Source organism: Ranitomeya imitator, chromosome 2 (genome assembly GCF_032444005.1).
Source record: "Ranitomeya imitator isolate aRanImi1 chromosome 2, aRanImi1.pri, whole genome shotgun sequence".
Classification (NCBI taxonomy): Eukaryota; Metazoa; Chordata; class Amphibia; order Anura; family Dendrobatidae; genus Ranitomeya; species Ranitomeya imitator.
The window spans coordinates 267,550,170-267,568,133 of record NC_091283.1 but is presented as its reverse complement, the minus strand read 5'-3'; the positions used below and the strand labels follow the sequence as shown (position 1 = coordinate 267,568,133).

Genomic DNA, 17,964 nt, shown 5'->3' with positions numbered 1-17,964 from the left:
GCCATTTGGGCTTTCCAATGCTCCATCAGTATTTCAGTCCTTTATGCATGACATCTTCCGAGAGTACCTGGATAAATTCCTGATTGTATACTTGGATGATATTTTGGTCTTCTCGGATGATTGGGAGTCTCACGTGAAGCAGGTCAGAATGGTGTTCCAGGTCCTGCGTGCGAATTCTTTGTTTGTGAAGGGGTCAAAGTGTCTCTTTGGTGTTCAGAAGGTTTCATTTTTGGGGTTCATTTTTTCCCCTTCTACTATCGAGATGGATCCTGTTAAAGTTCAGGCCATTTATGATTGGACTCAGCCGACTTCTCTGAAGAGTCTACAAAAGTTCCTGGGCTTTGCTAATTTTTATCGTCGCTTCATCAATAACTTTTCTAGTATTGCTAAACCGTTGACTGATTTAACCAAGAAGGGTGCTGATGTGGTCAATTGGTCTTCTGCTGCTGTGGAAGCTTTTCAGGAGTTGAAGCGTCGTTTTTCTTCTGCCCCTGTATTGTGCCAGACAGATGTTTCGCTCCCGTTCCAGGTCGAGGTTGATGCTTCTGAGATTGGAGCAGGGGCTGTTTTGTCGCAAAGAAGTTCTGATGGCTCGGTGATGAAACCGTGTGCCTTCTTTTCCAGGAAGTTTTCGCCTGCTGAGCGTAATTATGATGTTGGCAATCGAGAGTTGCTGGCCATGAAGTGGGCATTCGAGGAGTGGCGTCATTGGCTTGAAGGAGCTAAGCATCGCGTGGTGGTCTTGACTGATCACAAGAACTTGACTTATCTCAAGTCTGCCAAACGGTTGAATCCTAGACAGGCTCGTTGGTCGCTGTTTTTCTCCCGTTTTGACTTTGTGGTTTCGTACCTTCCGGGCTCTAAGAATGTGAAGGCGGATGCCCTGTCTAGGAGTTTTGTGCCCGACTCTCCGGGTTTGCCTGAGCCGGCGGGTATTCTCAAAGAGGGGGTAATTTTGTCTGCCATCTCCCCTGATTTGCGGCGGGTGCTGCAAAAATTTCAGGCTAATAGACCTGACCGTTGCCCAGCGGAGAAACTGTTTGTCCCTGATAAATGGACGAGTAGAGTTATCTCTGAGGTTCATTGTTCGGTGTTGGCTGGTCATCCTGGAATCTTTGGTACCAGAGATTTGGTGGCTAGATCCTTTTGGTGGCCATCTCTGTCACGGGATGTGCGTTCGTTTGTGCAGTCCTGTGGGACTTGTGCTCGGGCTAAGCCCTGCTGTTCTCGTGCCAGTGGGTTGCTTTTGCCCTTGCCAGTCCCGAAGAGGCCCTGGACACATATCTCTATGGATTTTATTTCGGATCTCCCTGTCTCGCAAAAGATGTCGGTCATTTGGGTGGTTTGTGATCGCTTCTCTAAGATGGTCCATTTGGTGACCTTGTCTAAATTGCCTTCCTCCTCTGATTTGGTGCCATTGTTTTTCCAGCATGTGGTTCGTTTACATGGCATTCCGGAGAACATCGTTTCGGACAGAGGTTCCCAGTTTGTTTCGAGGTTTTGGCGAGCCTTTTGTGCTAGGATGGGCATTGATTTGTCTTTTTCCTCGGCTTTCCATCCTCAGACAAATGGCCAAACTGAACGAACCAATCAGACCTTGGAAACATATCTGAGATGTTTTGTTTCTGCTGATCAGGATGATTGGGTGTCCTTTTTGCCTTTGGCTGAGTTCGCCCTTAATAATCAGGCCAGCTCGGCTACTTTGGTTTCTCCGTTTTTCTGCAATTCTGGTTTCCATCCTCGTTTCTCTTCAGGGCAGGTTGAGTCTTCGGACTGTCCTGGTGTGGATACTGTGGTGGATAGGTTGCAGCAGATTTGGACTCATGTAGTGGACAATTTGACATTGTCCCAGGAGAAGGCTCAACGTTTCGCTAACCGCAGGCGCTGTGTGGGTCCCCGACTTCGTGTTGAGGATTTGGTTTGGTTGTCGTCTCGTTATATTCCTATGAAAGTTTCCTCTCCTAAGTTTAAGCCTCGTTTTATTGGTCCGTATAGGATTTCTGAGGTTCTTAATCCTGTGTCTTTTCGTTTGACCCTTCCAGCTTCTTTTTCCATCCATAATGTATTCCATAGGTCATTGTTGCGGAGATACGTGGCACCTGTGGTTCCATCCGTTGATCCTCCTGCCCCGGTTTTGGTTGAGGGGGAGTTGGAGTATATAGTGGAGAAGATTTTGGATTCTCTTATTTCGAGACGGAAACTCCAGTACCTGGTTAAGTGGAAGGGTTATGGTCAGGAAGATAATTCCTGGGTCTTTGCCTCTGATGTTCATGCTGCCGATCTGGTTCGTGCCTTTCATTTGGCTCATCCTGGTCGGCCTGGGGGCTCTGGTGAGGGTTCGGTGACCCCTCCTCAAGGGGGGGGTACTGTTGTGAATTCTGTGGTCAAGCTCCCTCCTGTGGTCATGAGTGGTACTTCGGCTGGTTCTGTCCATGAGCTTCCTCTGGTGGATGTGAGTGGGGCTGCGGCTTCTGAGTTTCCTTCCTCAGGTGACGAGGTTAAGTCGTTAGGTGCTGCTCTATTTAACTCCACCTAGTTCTTTGTTCCTAGCCTCCAGTCAATGTTCCAGTATTGGTCTTGCTCTCTCCTGGATCGTTCTTGTGACCTGTCTTCCCTGCATAAGCTAAGTCTGCTTGTGTTACTTTTGTTTGCTATTTTTTCTGTCCAGCTTGCTATATTGGTTTTTCTTGCTTGCTGGAAGCTCTGGGACGCAGAGGGAGCACCTCCGTGCCGTTAGTCGGTATGGAGGGTCTTTTGCGCCCTCTGCGTGGTTGTTTGTAGGTTTTTGTGCTGACCGCAAAGATATCTTTCCTATCCTCGGTCTATTCAGTAAGTCGGGCCTCACTTTGCTAAAATCTATTTCATCTCTGTGTTTGTATTTTCATCTTTACTCACAGTCATTATATGTGGGGGGCTGCCTTTTCCTTTGGGGAATTTCTCTGAGGCAAGGTAGGCTTATTTTTCTATCTTCAGGGCTAGCTAGTTTCTCAGGCTGTGCCCGAGGCGCCTAGGTCTGGTCAGGAGCGCTCCACGGCTACCTCTAGTGTGGTGTGATAGGATTAGGGATTGCGGTCAGCAGAGTTCCCACGTCTCAGAGCTCGTCCTATGTTATTAGTAACTATCAGGTCACTTGGTGTGCTCTTAGCCACCAGGTCCATTGTGTTTCTGAACCACCAGTTCATAACAGGAACCGCGCCTGCACACCATGCGGCGGTATCCAGGAGAGAGACACGAAGGGAAGGATATTGTGGAACAGTGTAAACGACATCAAGCACAAAGGAGAGCCAGTAGGAGTCGTGCCGAGAGAGAGAGGCAACATCTTACTGAGGCGTGTAGTCGGTGGCCGGATCACCGTAGGAGTAACTGACTTCAGGCCTTACTTCAAATTCCGCTGGACAGTTAATTATAGGTTGGCTGTCTACCTACTACACCTACGAAGACATAGGGGGCAACATTGGGAGAGGGGCGTCTCTAGGGTCCCGGAAGACCTCCAAGCCTTCCCGTCAAACGGGTGGCGTCCTAGCCATAACATATCTGGGGGACGTTAGAAACTAGTAACATCTGGAACCAAAGAACGAGAGAGAGAAAGAAAGCTGTAGAGAATGAACGAACGAGAACAGCAGTTGTGAGGACTATTTCGAATGCTCAGCAGGGTAGGACTACAACACACAGGCGCTATTGGTAGGCAACGATTTCCATCTGCTAGGGAAGCTCTGGATGTGCCCATCGGACCGGCCGGTCTCCTATAGCCCGGTTGAACGTGCTCTGGACTGAGGATCTTGAAGCCTTCAGTAAAGAGGTAAAGAGACTGCAACCTTGTGTCCTCGTTATTGCCTGCACCTCACACCATCACCATCCACCTTACTGGGAAGCCCTGGGGACATACTTCACCTGTGGGAAGTTATACCATCCAGCTGCCATTCCATCACCCCAGCGGACCCCACAGCAGCATCGGTCACCCTGACCGAACACCACAGGTGGCGTCACGAACCTCTGACAGACTGCATTATCACCTTTATTGGACGCCCTTTAGCAGGGTCACGACCGGGTCCAGCCACCGTGACAACCCCAGAACCGAGAAGAAAGGACCGGTACTGAGTAACCTGTGGCCCTGTGTCTGGGGGCGATCCATATGCATGTCCCCGTAGTATATGGACAATGATGATTCCAGAATTCGCGGCAGACTGTGCCCGTCGCTGTTTGGTCGAGGCAACCTTTATGACATCATCGTCGCCATGGCAACCATTATGACATCTACGTCGATACTGTGCCCGTCGCTAATTGGTCGAGGCGAATTCGCAGCAGACTGTGCCCGTCGCTGATTAGTCTAGGCAACCTTTATGACATCATCGTTGCTATGCTGTGCTCGTCGCTGATTGGTCGAGGCCTGGCGGCCTCGACCAGAGACGCGGGATTTCCAGGACAGACAGACAGAAAAACCCTTAGACAATTATATATATACTAGATTGTGGCCCGATTCTAACGCATCGGGTATTCTAGAATATGCATGTCCCCGTAGTATATGGACAATGATGATTCCAGAATTCGCGGCAGACTGTGTCCGTCGCTGATTGGTCGAGGCAACCTTTATGACATCATCGTCGCCATGGCAACCATTATGACATCTACGTCGATACTGTGCCCGTCGCTGAATCAGAAACGTGAGATGTCTACGTCCTTTATGACATCATCGTCGCTGTGCCCGTTGCTGATTGGTCGAGGCCGCAATCAGAGAGCCGGGATTTCCAGGACAGACAGGCAGACAGACAGACAGAAAGACAGACAGATGGAAAAACCCTTAGACAATTATATATATAGAGATATGGGGGCTGATATATAGAGATACGGGGCTGATATATAGAGATATGGGGGCTGATATATAGAGATATGGGGGGCTGATATATAGAGATATGGGGGCTGATATATAGAGATATGTGGGCTGATATATAGAGATATGGGGGCTGATATATAGAGATATGGGGGCTGATATATAGAGACTAGATTGTGGCCCGATTCTAACGCATCGGGTATTCTAGAATATGCATGCCCCCTTAGTAGTATATGGACAATGATGATTCCAGAATTAGCGGCAGACTGTGCCCGTCGCTGATTGGTCGAGGCAACCTTTATGACATCATCATCGCCATGGCAACCATTATGACATCTACGTCGATACTGTGCCTGTTGCTGATTTGGTCGAAGCCTGGCGGCCTCGACCAATCAGACGCAAGATGTCTACGTCCTTTATGACATCATCGTCGCTGTGCCCATCGCTGATTGGTCGAGGCCGCCAGGCCTCGACCAATCAGAGACGTGGGATTTCCAGGACAGACAGACGGAAAAACCCATAGACATGATGATTCCAGAATTCTCGGCACACTGTGACCGTCGCTGATTGGTCGAGGCAACTTTTATGACGTCATCGTCGCCATGGCAACCATTATGACATCTACGTCGATACTGTGCCCGTCGCTGAATCAGAAACGTGAGATGTCTACGTCCTTTATGACTTCATCGTCGCTGTGCCTGTTGCTGATTGGTCGAGGCCTGGCGGCCTCGACCAATCAGAGAGCCGGGATTTCCAGGACAGACAGACAGACAGACAGACAGAAAAACCCTTAGACAATTATATATATAGATATGGGGGCTGATATATAGAGATATGGGGGCTGATATATATAGATACCGGGGCTGATATATAGAGATACGGGGGCTGATATAGAGATATGGGGGCTGATATATAGAGATATGGGGGCTGATATATAGAGATATGGGGGGCTGATATATAGAGATATGGGGGCTGATATACAGAGATACGGGGGCTGATATATAGAGATACGGGGGCTGATATATAGAGATATGGGGGCTGATATATAGAGATATGGGGGCTGATATATAGAGATATGGGGGGTTGATATATAGAGATATGGGGGCTGATATATAGAGATATGGGGGCTGATATACAGAGATACGGGGGCTGATATGCAGAGATATGGGGTCTGATATATAGAGATATGGGGGCTGATATACAGAGATACGGGGGCTGATATATAGAGATATGGGGGCTGATATATAGAGATATGGGGGGTTGATATATAGAGATATGGGGGCTGATATATAGAGATATGGGGGCTGATATACAGAGATACGGGGGCTGATATGCAGAGATATGGGGTCTGATATATAGAGATATGGGGGCTGATATACAGAGATATGGGGGCTGATATACAGAGATATGGGGCTGATATACAGAGACTAGATTCTGGCCCGATTCTAACGCATCGGGTATTCTAGAATATGCATGTCCCCGTAGTATATGGACAATGATGATTCCAGAATTTGCGGCAGACTGTGCCCATCGCTGATTGGTCGAGGCAACCTTTATGACATCATCATCGCCATGCTGTGCCCGTCGCTGATTGGTCGAGGCCTGGCGGCCTCGACCAATCAAACACGCGGGATTTCCAGGACAGACAGACAGAAAAACCCTTTTCTAGAATATGTATGTATGTATGTATGTATGTATGTATGTATGTATGTTGCGCTGTCAGTGGTGTTTAAATCCTGCACTAATATCGCTGATTGGCTGATATCCGAGACAGACAGACAATTAGACCCTTAGACAACACAATGGCAGCACTTGACAGCAGTGGAGGACAATGATGATTCCAGAATTCGCGGCAGACTGTGCCCGTCGCTGATTGGTCGAGGCTGGCTGGCCTCGACCAATCAGAGACTGTGCCCGTCGCTGATTGGTCGAGCCTCGACCAATCAGAGACTGTGCCCGTCGCTGATTGGTCGAGGCCTGCTGGCCTCGACCAATCAGCGACGTGGGATTTCCAGGACAGACAGACAAACCCTTAGACAATTATATATATAGACTAGATTGTGGCCCGATTCTAACGCATCGGGTATTCTAGAATATGTGCAGCGCCCCAGACACCTGGTCGTTGCAGTATGGCACTCTGCCGCTAAGGAGAGTGGCGGTACGTCTGATGGCACTAAAGAGTTCTCCTGACCAGGTATCACCAGAACACATTACACTTCACACTCCGGCCACTAGGGGGAGAAAAAGGCTTTATTTATTGGGCCACTCCTCACACTGGTAAAACTAGGGGCTGGGGAGGAAGTTAGTCAGAAGCTGACTGGGTTGGAACCAGGCAACATCCCGTGGCAGGGGGTGTTGCAGGGAGAAGGCACAGGGGGGTCCCTGTCAGGCATGGGAACCTGGCAGGTGCCTAGCGAACAGAACAGAACGTAACGGAACCGCGCCTGCACACCATGCGGCGGTATCCAGGAGAGAGACAGGAAGGGAAGGATATTGTGGAACAGTGTAAACGACATCAAGCACAAAGGAGAGCCAATAGGAGTCGTGCCGAGAAGGAGAGTCAACATCTTACTGAGGCGCGTAGTCGGTGGCCGGATCACCGTAGGAGTAACTGACTTTAGGCCTTACTTCAAATTCCGCTGGACAGTTAATTATAGGTTGGCTGTCTACCTACTACACCTACGAAGACATAGGGGGCAACATTGGGAGAGGGGCGTCTCTAGGATCCCGGGAGACCTCCAAGCCTTCCCGTCAAACAGGTGGCGTCCTAGCCATAACATATCTGGGGGACGTTAGAAACTAGTAACATCTGGAACCAAAGAACGAGAGAGAGAAAGAAAGCTGCAGAGAACGAACGAGAACAGCAGTTGTGAGGACTATTCCGAATGCTCAGCAGGGTAGGACTACAACACACAGGCGCAATTGGTAGGCAACGATTTCCATCTGCGAGGGAAGCTCTGGATGTGCCCATCGGACCGGCCGGTCTCCTTAAGCCCAGTTGAACATGCTCTGGACTGAGGATCTTGAAGCCTTCAGTAAAGAGGTAAAGAGACTGCAACCTTGTGTCCTCGTTATTGCCTGCACCTCACACCATCACCATCCACCTTACTGGGAAGCCCTGGGGACATACTTCACCTGTGGGAAGTTATACCATCCAGCTGCCATTCCATCACCCCAGCGGACCCCACAGCAGCATCGGTCACCCTGACCGAACACCACAGGTGGCGTCACGAACCTCTGACAGACTGTACTATCACCGTTATTGGACGCCCCTTAGCAGGGTCACGACCGGGTCCAGCCACCGTGACAACCCCAGAACCGAGAAGAAAGGACCGGTACTGAGTAACCTGTGGCCCTGTGTCTGGGGGCGATCCATATGCATGTCCCCGTAGTATATGGACAATGATGATTCCAGAATTCGCGGCAGACTGTGCCCGTCGCTGATTGGTCGAGGCAACCTTTATGACATCATCGTCGCCATGCTGTGCCCGTCGCTGATTGGTCTGGCCTGGCGGCCTCGACCAATCAGAGACGTGGGATTTCCAGGACAGACAGACGGAAAAACCCTTAGGCAATTATATATATAGATATATATATAGATATGGGGGCTGATATACAGAGATACGGGGGCTGATATATAGAGATACGGGGTTGATATATAGAGATATGGGGGACGATATATAGAGATATGGGGGCTGATATATAGAGAAATGGGGGCTGATATATAGAGATATGGTGGCTGATATATAGAGATATGGGGCTGATATACAGAGATATGGGGGCTGATATATAGAGATACGGGGGCTGATATATAGAGATATGGGGGGCTGATATATAGAGATATGGGGGCTGATATATTGAGATACGGGGCTGATATACAGAGATATGGAGGGCTGATATACAGAGATATGGGGGCTGATATACAGAGATATGGGGGCTGATATATATATATAGAGATATGGGGGCTGTAGCGTTTCCCTTACTTCTGGTCTTGGGGGACACTTGCTTTGCACGGGAATAACGTACACAGGCACGATATCTCACACAAATTAAGTCCGTTCTGGTTTATTAAAGCGTCAAAAACCGCACCGTAAGCCAGGTTACACGTCACCAGCTTACACATAGTCTGTTACTTTAACACGTGTGGCTTTATAAAGCATTCAATAGTCACTCCTTATCTCTCCAGTCACCAGGTGACTGCACATTTCAGCAACTGTCATATGTTATGTATCAACGGAACATATTAACCACCAACAGTCTGTTCCAATGGCAGATAGGTCTCTGCCGAATATTACAGGTTTTTTTCCCATATCAGGAATTACCTCTCAGGAGCTCCGGCTCCACACATTGACTCCTGCCAGTGCTGGTTCACAGGGAAACTGCCTCACTGGGATCACCGTTCTTGGGATCAAGGCACTGTGAGGATAATGTATAATATAAGTGTGAGGATAATGTATGTCATGAAAATGTTAAAACCATAGCTGAGGGATTTTTGCACTTCTGACCATGGTCCTGAAACCACATAGCAGCTGAAAACCCTCTCTCTCCCCCCTGAATACAACAAACCAGCCCTATGGCAGACACTGTGTAACTTGAAGCTAGTGTGTGAGCAGGGTGTGGCTTTAAACTGCAGGTGACCAATCCTGCAAAGCCACCTGTTGTCCCTCCCTTCTCTCAGGAATTTCTTTCATCTCCAGGGTCTGAGAACATAAATATCTCTGATTTCAGTGAATATAATTAACCAGCCCTTTAGTGATGTCACAAGGCTGGAGTTTATAAATCTTTACATTTAACCCAGCCTTTAGTCTTAGTTTTTGCCTGAGGAGCTGTACGATGCACTGGGACATCTGGGCTCTGCCTGCCAGCATAGTTTTGCCTGACATGATCTGAGAACATGTGAGTTTTACCTTTCTTCTTTAATCTATGCTATTTTTATAATTGCTTGTACATATTTTCAATTGTCTCTTATTGTAACATCCTTGTAATATTTTATAAACACTGCCTATTCTTTTACGGAGTAAAATATCTAAATTACTAGTTTCGTTCTTCCTGCTCTAAAACGTACCCTAAGTCTTCTGAAGGGAATTACGCTACTGTTTTGGGTTAGCTTCAGACCCGTTAAGATAAGCTGGTGGCAGCATACCTTGTTCTTTGCCTTTGGGAGTCATTGTAGTGACGGCGGCATTGTTAATTATTGTTCCTGCCTGAGTGGGAGTAGTTATATCACCAGTACATAGCAGGCAGCCTTTCTAGCGACTAATTACCCTAGGTGCAGTACCTAATCTGACCTGAGGGTAAGGGGGCGCCAGAGAGCTGCAAGTTCAAGCGGAACTGTAAAGCGGGATATACATAAATCCCTGCAGTTCGTGGTATATTGAAGAGCAGTGGTATAACTAAAATAAGCCCCTGCTGTAAACTAAGAGGTCAATAGCCTTGTGTGTGTTTTCATCACAGTGTAGAAGTGGAGGGATAACTAAGATAAGCCCCCCTACACATGTGATAGCTGTCTGTTGGCCTAAAGTCATCCGTGACGTAGGGGTGACGGTCACGGTGTGAATCGTGACAGGCACCTCGGATAGTCCAGACCCACAGTAGGAACTGTAGCTTCCCCAAAACAGAAACCGTCTCAGGCTCTGTAGATGCAGCCTTTTCCTGCACTTCCAGGAAGTCCAATCACAGGCACTTCCAACACACAAGCCATCAGTCCATGATCTTACCTAGGTGCTTACAGGACTTCTCCACTGCCAGGAGACTCCAACACTTCGAGCATTCAGTCCATAGCCTCAGGGGCGTATCTAGAGCTTTTGCCGCCCGGGGCTGTTCCCAAGTTTGGGCCCCCCCCCCTCCATTCCCCTGGCTCAATACACACAAAGGTTACCAAAAATAGTCAGGACAACACGCATGATCGGGACTGCAAAAAAAAAACAGGTTCTGCTTACCTGACCGTGCTCCTGCTCTCTTCATGCAGCTGAAGCGTGCACTCGCCGGCGACTGACAATAACGTCAGCATTGCCCCAGTGTCTCCAGCAATCATCTGCCCCAGTGTGTCCTCCAGCATTGCCCCCAGTGTGTCCAGCAATCTGCCCCAGTGTCTCCAGCATTGCCCCAGTGTCTCCAGCATTGCCCCAGTGTCTCCAGCAATCTGCCCCAGTGTCTCTAGCAATCTGCCTCAGTGTCTCCAGCATTGCCCCAGACAGTGTGTCCAGCAATCTGCCCCAGTGTCTCCAGCATTGCCCCAGTGTGTCCTCCAGCATTTCCCCCAGTGTGTCCAGCAATCTGCCCCAGTGTCTCCAGCATTGCCCCAGTGTGTCCAGCATTGCCCCAGTGTGTCCTCCAGCATTGCCCCCAGTATGTCCAGCAATCTCCCCCAGTGTCTCCAGCATTGCCCCAGTGTGTCCACCGTTAGCTTATCAAAAAAAAAAAAAAACAGAGTCTCCTCACCTGACCAGCGCTCCATGCGGCGGGCCCTCCAGCATTGCACACTCGCCGGCGACTGACAATGACGTCAGAAGCCGGCGACGTGTGCGCTGCGGCCGACTTCAGCTGCCAGCCTCCAAATGGCTGGCGGCTGTTATTAACTATTGACGTGCGGGCGCGGGCACGCACGTCAATAGCGTTAAACAGCTGCAGCGCCGGCCGCGGTTTTAGAGGGCCCCGGGCGAAAGAGTCTCAGTGGGCCCCCCCTTTAACACATAGCACGATTCATGATGCAGATACAGCAGAGAAATATAGCATAGCCACATAGCATATAACACAGCCCACGAAGCATATAACACAGCCCACGTAGCATATAGCACAGCCACGTAGTGTATAACACAGCCCATGCAGTATATAACACAGCCTACATAGCGTATAGCACAGCTCCCCCCCTCCCCCCCCGCAACCCCCTTCCTACGCCACTGCATAGAATCAACAGTGCTTCTAGGACTCCAGTCCATCCGAGGACAATCCAACACCCTGACCATTCCGGGACTCACACACTTACAAGGTGCTTTCAGGATTCCAGTCCATACCAGGACAATCCAACACCTCGAGCATTAAGTCCTTAGCCTCAGCAGTGCTTCCAGGACTCCAGCCCACTTCAGGACAATCCAACACCCAGGCTATTGCAGGACTCACTCTTCAGTGCTTCCAAGACTTCTCCAATGCCAGGAGACTCCAACACCGACCGTCCAGGTCTACGGTCTCAGGTGCTTCCAGGAAGACTCCACTCACAGGAGCTTACAACACCAACCGTCCAGGACCTTGCATATGGACCAAATAGATCCATACACTCTGAACCCATGTGACCCACACCCTGGTCACATAATCTAGGTGTAACCACTCCCCTGGGTGGGAGTGTGGGTGTGTGTGGCTAGTTTGACCCTCCCATCTCTCATAACTAGCCCTGCCAGTCTCCCATTAGAACTACATCGTTACTTGTGGGACTACAGGTCCCAGAACCTAACTTCAGACTGACAGCGCAGAGTGTCTTCCTCTGCAACACACACACCGGCCATTTACACTCCTGCCGGACTTTGTCTCATCACATTTATGCCTCCAAGCGCATCTTGAAGTGCACACACAGCGCCCCCCGGCTGTAACGTGGGTCACTGCACCACAGGGCTGATATACAGAGATATGGAGGCTGATATATAGAGATATGGGGGCTGATATACAGAGATACGGAGGCTGATATACAGAGATATGGGGGATGATATACAGAGATATGGGGGCTGATATATAGAGATATGGGGGCTGATATATAGAGATATGGGGGCTGATATACAGAGATACGGAGGCTGGTATACAGAGATATGGGGGATGATATACAGAGATATGGGGGCTGATATACAGAGATATGGGGGCTGATATATAGAGATATGGGGGCTGATATATAGAGATATGGGGGCTGATATATAGAGATATGGGGGCTGATATATAGAGATATGGGGGCTGATATACAGAGATACGGAGGCTGGTATACAGAGATATGGGGGATGATATACAGAGATATGGGGGCTGATATACAGAGATATGGGGGCTGATATATAGAGATATGGGGGCTGATATATAGAGATACAGGGGCTGATATATAGAGATATGGGGGCTGATATACAGAGATATGGGGGCTGATATATAGAGATACGGGGGCTGATATACAGAGATATGGGGGCTGATATATAGAGATATGGGGGCTGATATATAGAGATACAGGGGCTGATATATAGAGATATGGGGGCTGATATATAGAGATATGGGGGCTGATATACAGAGATATGGGGGCTGTTATATAGAGATATGGGGGCTGATATATAGAGATATGGGGGCTGATATACAGAGATATGGGGGCTGATATATAGAGATATGGGGGGCTGATATACAGAGATATGGGGGCTGATATATAGAGATATGGGGGCTGATATATAGAGATATGGGGGCTGATATATAGAGATATGGGGGCTGATATATAGAGATATGGGGGGCTGATATATAGAGATATGGGGGCTCATATATAGAGATATGGGGGCTGATATACAGAGATATGGGGGCTGATATACAGAGATACGGGGGCTGATATATAGAGATATGGGGGCTGATATACAGAGATATGGGGGCTGATATATAGAGATATGGGGGCTGATATATAGAGATATGGGGGGCTGATGTATAGAGATACGGAGGCTGATATACAGAGATACAGGGGCTGATATATAGAGATATGGGGGCTGATATACAGAGATACAGGGGCTGATATATAGAGATATGGGGGCTGATATACAGAGATATGGGGGCTGATATATAGAGATATGGGGGCTGATATATAGAGATATGGGGGGCTGATGTATAGAGATACAGGGGCTGATATATAGAGATGCGGAGGCTGATATACAGAGATATGGGGGCTGATACTGTATATGCAGGACATCAGAATGTAAAGATACAGGATAAAAATATTTACTCCTCATTACTGATATTAAAGCACCAAGAAGGAAAATTAATATTCCTTGTGCTACTGTGAGCAGCCAGCATGGCCAAGAAAGTCTGCGGGCACTCCCGAGATACTGATGATGGAGCTGATGGGTGGTCACCAGATACTGATGATGAGGCAAGGGGTGGTCTACAGATACTGGTCACGGAGGAGATGGGCAGTTACCAGATACTGATAATGGAGGAGATGGGCGGTCACCAGATACTGATAATGGATATAAGTGGTCCCCAGATACTGATGATGGAGATGATGGGTTGTCACAAGATACTGAAGATGGAGCTGATGAGCGGTCACCAGATACTGATGGAGGCGACAGGCAGTCACTAAATACTTATGGTGGAGGCAAGGGATGGATGGTTACCAGATACTGATTATGGGGGTGATGGGCGATCACCAGAAACTGATGATGGAGGTGACAAGCGGTCACCAGATACTGATGATGAAAGCGACAGGAGTCACCATATACTCATGATTAAGATGACGGGCAGTCACTATATACTGATGATGGAGGGGACGGGCGCTCACCAGATACTGATGATGGAGGTGACGGGCAGTCGCATGATACTGATGACGGAGGCAAGGGGTGCAATGTCACCAGATATTGATTATGGAGGCAACGGGTGGGCGTTCATCAGATACCGATGATGGAGGTGATGGGCGGTCACCAGACACTGATGATGCAGCCTCCCCATGTCCAGCCTATGAGCCCCACACAGCCTCCCCATGGCCAGCACGAGCCCCGCACAGCCTCCCATTTCCAGCACATGAGCCCCACACAGCCTCCCCATGTCCAGCACATGAGCCCTACACTGCCTCCCCATGTCCAGCACATGAGGCCCACACAGCCTCCCCATGTCCAGCACATGAGCCTCACACAGCCTCCCCATGGCCAGCAATATGAGCCCAACACAGCCTCCCCATGGCCAGCACATGAGCCCCACACAGCCTCCCCATGTCCAGCACATGAGGCCCACACAGCCTCCCCATGTCCAGCACATGAGCCTCACACAGCCTCCCCATGGCCAGCAATATGAGCCCAACACAGCCTCCCCATGGCCAGCACATGAGCCCCACACAGCCTCCCCATGGCCAGCACATGATCCCCACACAGCCTCCCCATGTCCAGCATATAAGCCCCACACAGCCTCCCCATGTCCAGCCTATGAGCCCCACACAGCCTCCCCATGTCCAGCACATGAGCCCCACACAGCCTCCCCATGGCCAGCACATGAGCCCCACACAGCCTCCCCATGTCCAGCATATGAGCCCCACACAGCCTCCCCATGGCCAGCACATGAGCCCCACACAGCCTCCCCATGGCCAGCACATGAGCCCCACACAGCCTCCCCATGTCCAGCATATAAGCCTCACACAGCCTCCCCATGTCCAGCATATGAGCCCCACACAGCCTCCCCATATCCAGCACATGAGCCCCACACAACCTCCCCATGTCCAGCACATGAGCCCCACACAGCCTCCCCATGTCCAGCACATGAGCCCCGCACAGCCTCCCCATGTCCAGCATATGAGCCCCACACAGCCTCCCCATGTCCAGCACATGAGCCCCACACAGCCTCCCAATGTCCAGCACATGAGCCCCACACAGCCTCCCCATGGCCAGCACATGAGCCACGCACAGCCTCCCCATGTCCAGCACATGAGTCCCACACAGCCTCCTCATGGCCAGCACATGAGCCCCACACAGCCTCCCCATGGTCAGCCTATGAGCCCCACACAGCCTCCCCATGGCCAGCACACGAGCCCCGCACAGTCTCCCATTTCCAGCACATGAGCCCCACACAGCCTCCCCATGTCCAGCACATGAGCCCCACACAGCCTCCCCATATCCAGCCTATGAGCCCCACACAGCCTCCCCATGTCCAGCATATGAGCCCCACACAGCCTCCCCATGTCCAGCACATGAGCCCCACACAGCCTCCCCATGTCCAGCACATGAGCCCCACACAGCCTCCCCATGTCCAGCACATGAGCCCCACACAGCCTCCCCATGTCCAGCACATGAGCCCCACACAGCCTCCCCATGTCCAGCACATGAGCCCCACACAGCCTCCCCATGGTCAGCTTATGAGCCCCACACAGCCTCCCCATGGCCAGGACACGAGCCCCTCACAGCCTCCCATTTCCAGCACATGAGCCCCACACAACCTCCCCATGTCCAGCACATGAGCCCCACACAGCCTCCCCATGTCCAGCACATGAGCCCCACACAGCCTCCCCATGGTCAGCCTATGAGCCCCACACAGCCTCCCCATGGCCAGGACACGAGCCCCTCACAGCCTCCCATTTCCAGCACATGAGCCCCACACAACCTCCCCATGTCCAGCACATGAGCCCCACACAGCCTCCCCATATCCAGCCTATGAGCCCCACACAGCCTCCCCATGTCCAGCCTATGAGCCCCACACAGCCTCCCAATGGCCAGCACATGAGCCCCACACAGCCTCCCCATGGCCAGCATATAAGCCCCACACAGCCTCCCCATGTCCAGCACATGAGCCTTGCACAGCCTCCCCATGTCCAGCACATGAGCCCCACACAGCCTCTCCATGTCCAGCATATATGCCCCACACAGCCTCCTCATGGCCAGCACATGAGCCCCACACAGCCTCCCCATGTCCAGCATATGAGCCCCGCACAGCCTCCCCATGTCCAGCACATGAGCTCCACACAGCCTCCCCATATCCAGCACATGAGCTCCACACAGCCTCCCCATGTCCAGCACATGAGCGCTACACAGCCTCCCCATGTCCAGCACATGAGCCCCGCACAGCCTCCCCATGTCCAGCACATGAGCCCCGCACAGCCTCCCCATGTCCAGCACATGAGCTCCACACAGCCTCCCCATGTCCAGCCTATGAGCCCCACACAGCCTCCCCATGGCCAGCACATGAGCCCCACACAGTCTTCTCATGGCCAGCACATGAGCCCCACACAGCCTTCTCATGGCCAGCACATGAGTCCCACACAGCCTCCCCATGTCCAGCATATAAGCTCCACACACCTTCCCCATGTCCAGCATATATGCCCCACACAGCCTCCTCATGGCCAGCACATGAGCCCCACACAGCCTCCCCATGTCCAGCACATGAGCCCCGCACAGCCTCCCCATGTCCAGCACATGAGCCCCGCACAGCCTCCCCATGTCCAGCACATGAGCTCCACACAGCCTCCCCATGTCCAGCCTATGAGCCCCACACAGCCTCCCCATGGCCAGCACATGAGCCCCACACAGTCTTCTCATGGCCAGCACATGAGCCCCACACAGCCTTCTCATGGCCAGCACATGAGTCCCACACAGCCTCCCCATGTCCAGCATATAAGCTCCACACACCTTCCCCATGTCCAGCATATATGCCCCACACAGCCTCCTCATGGCCAGCACATGAGCCCCACACAGCCTCCCCATGTCCAGCATATGAGCCCCGCACAGCCTCCCCATGTCCAGCACATGAGCTCCACACAGCCTCCCCATGTCCAGCACATGAGCTCCACACAGCCTCCTCATGTCCAACACATGAGCCCCGCACAGCCTCCCCATGTCGAGCACATGAGCCCCGCACAGCCTCCCCATGGCCAGCACATGAGCCCCACACAGCCTTCTCATGGCCAGCACATGAGCCCCACACAGCCTCCCCATGTCCAGCATATAAGCCCCACACAGCCTCCCCATATCCAGCACATGAGCCCCGCACAGCCTCTCCATGTCCAGTACATGAGCCCCGCACAGCCTCCCCCATGTCCAGCACATGAGCCCCGCACAGCCTCCCCATGTCCAGCACATGAGCTCCACACAGCTTCCCCATGTCCAGCACATGAGCTCCACACAGCCTCCCCATGTCCAGCACATGAGCCCCGCACAGCCTCCCCATGTCCAGCACATGAGCCCCGCATAGCCTCCCCATGTCCAGCACATGAGCTCCACACAGCCTCCCCATGTCCAGCCTATGAGCCCTACACAGCCTCCCCATGGCCAGCACATGAGCCCCACACAGCCTTCTCATGGCCAGCACATGAGCCCCACACAGCCTCCCCATGTCCAGCATATAAGCCCCACACAGCCTCCCCATGTCCAGCACATGAGCCCCGCACAGCCTCCCCATGTCCAGTACATGAGCCCCACACAGCCTCCTCATGGCCAGCACAT

At 51.4% G+C, this 17,964-nt stretch overlaps 1 protein-coding gene across 1 annotated transcript in view; it reads right to left on the bottom strand.

The window, feature by feature from the left end:
- The window catches only part of DHRS7C (dehydrogenase/reductase 7C), a 48,926-nt gene extending 39,677 nt beyond the window's left edge, over positions 1-9,249 (bottom strand). Inside the window, exon 1 of the mRNA XM_069749128.1 lies at positions 9,151-9,249. The gene's annotated coding sequence lies outside the window, so the exon portion shown is untranslated. The remainder of the gene's footprint in view (positions 1-9,150) is intronic.
- Positions 9,250-17,964: the final 8,715 nt, after the last annotated feature.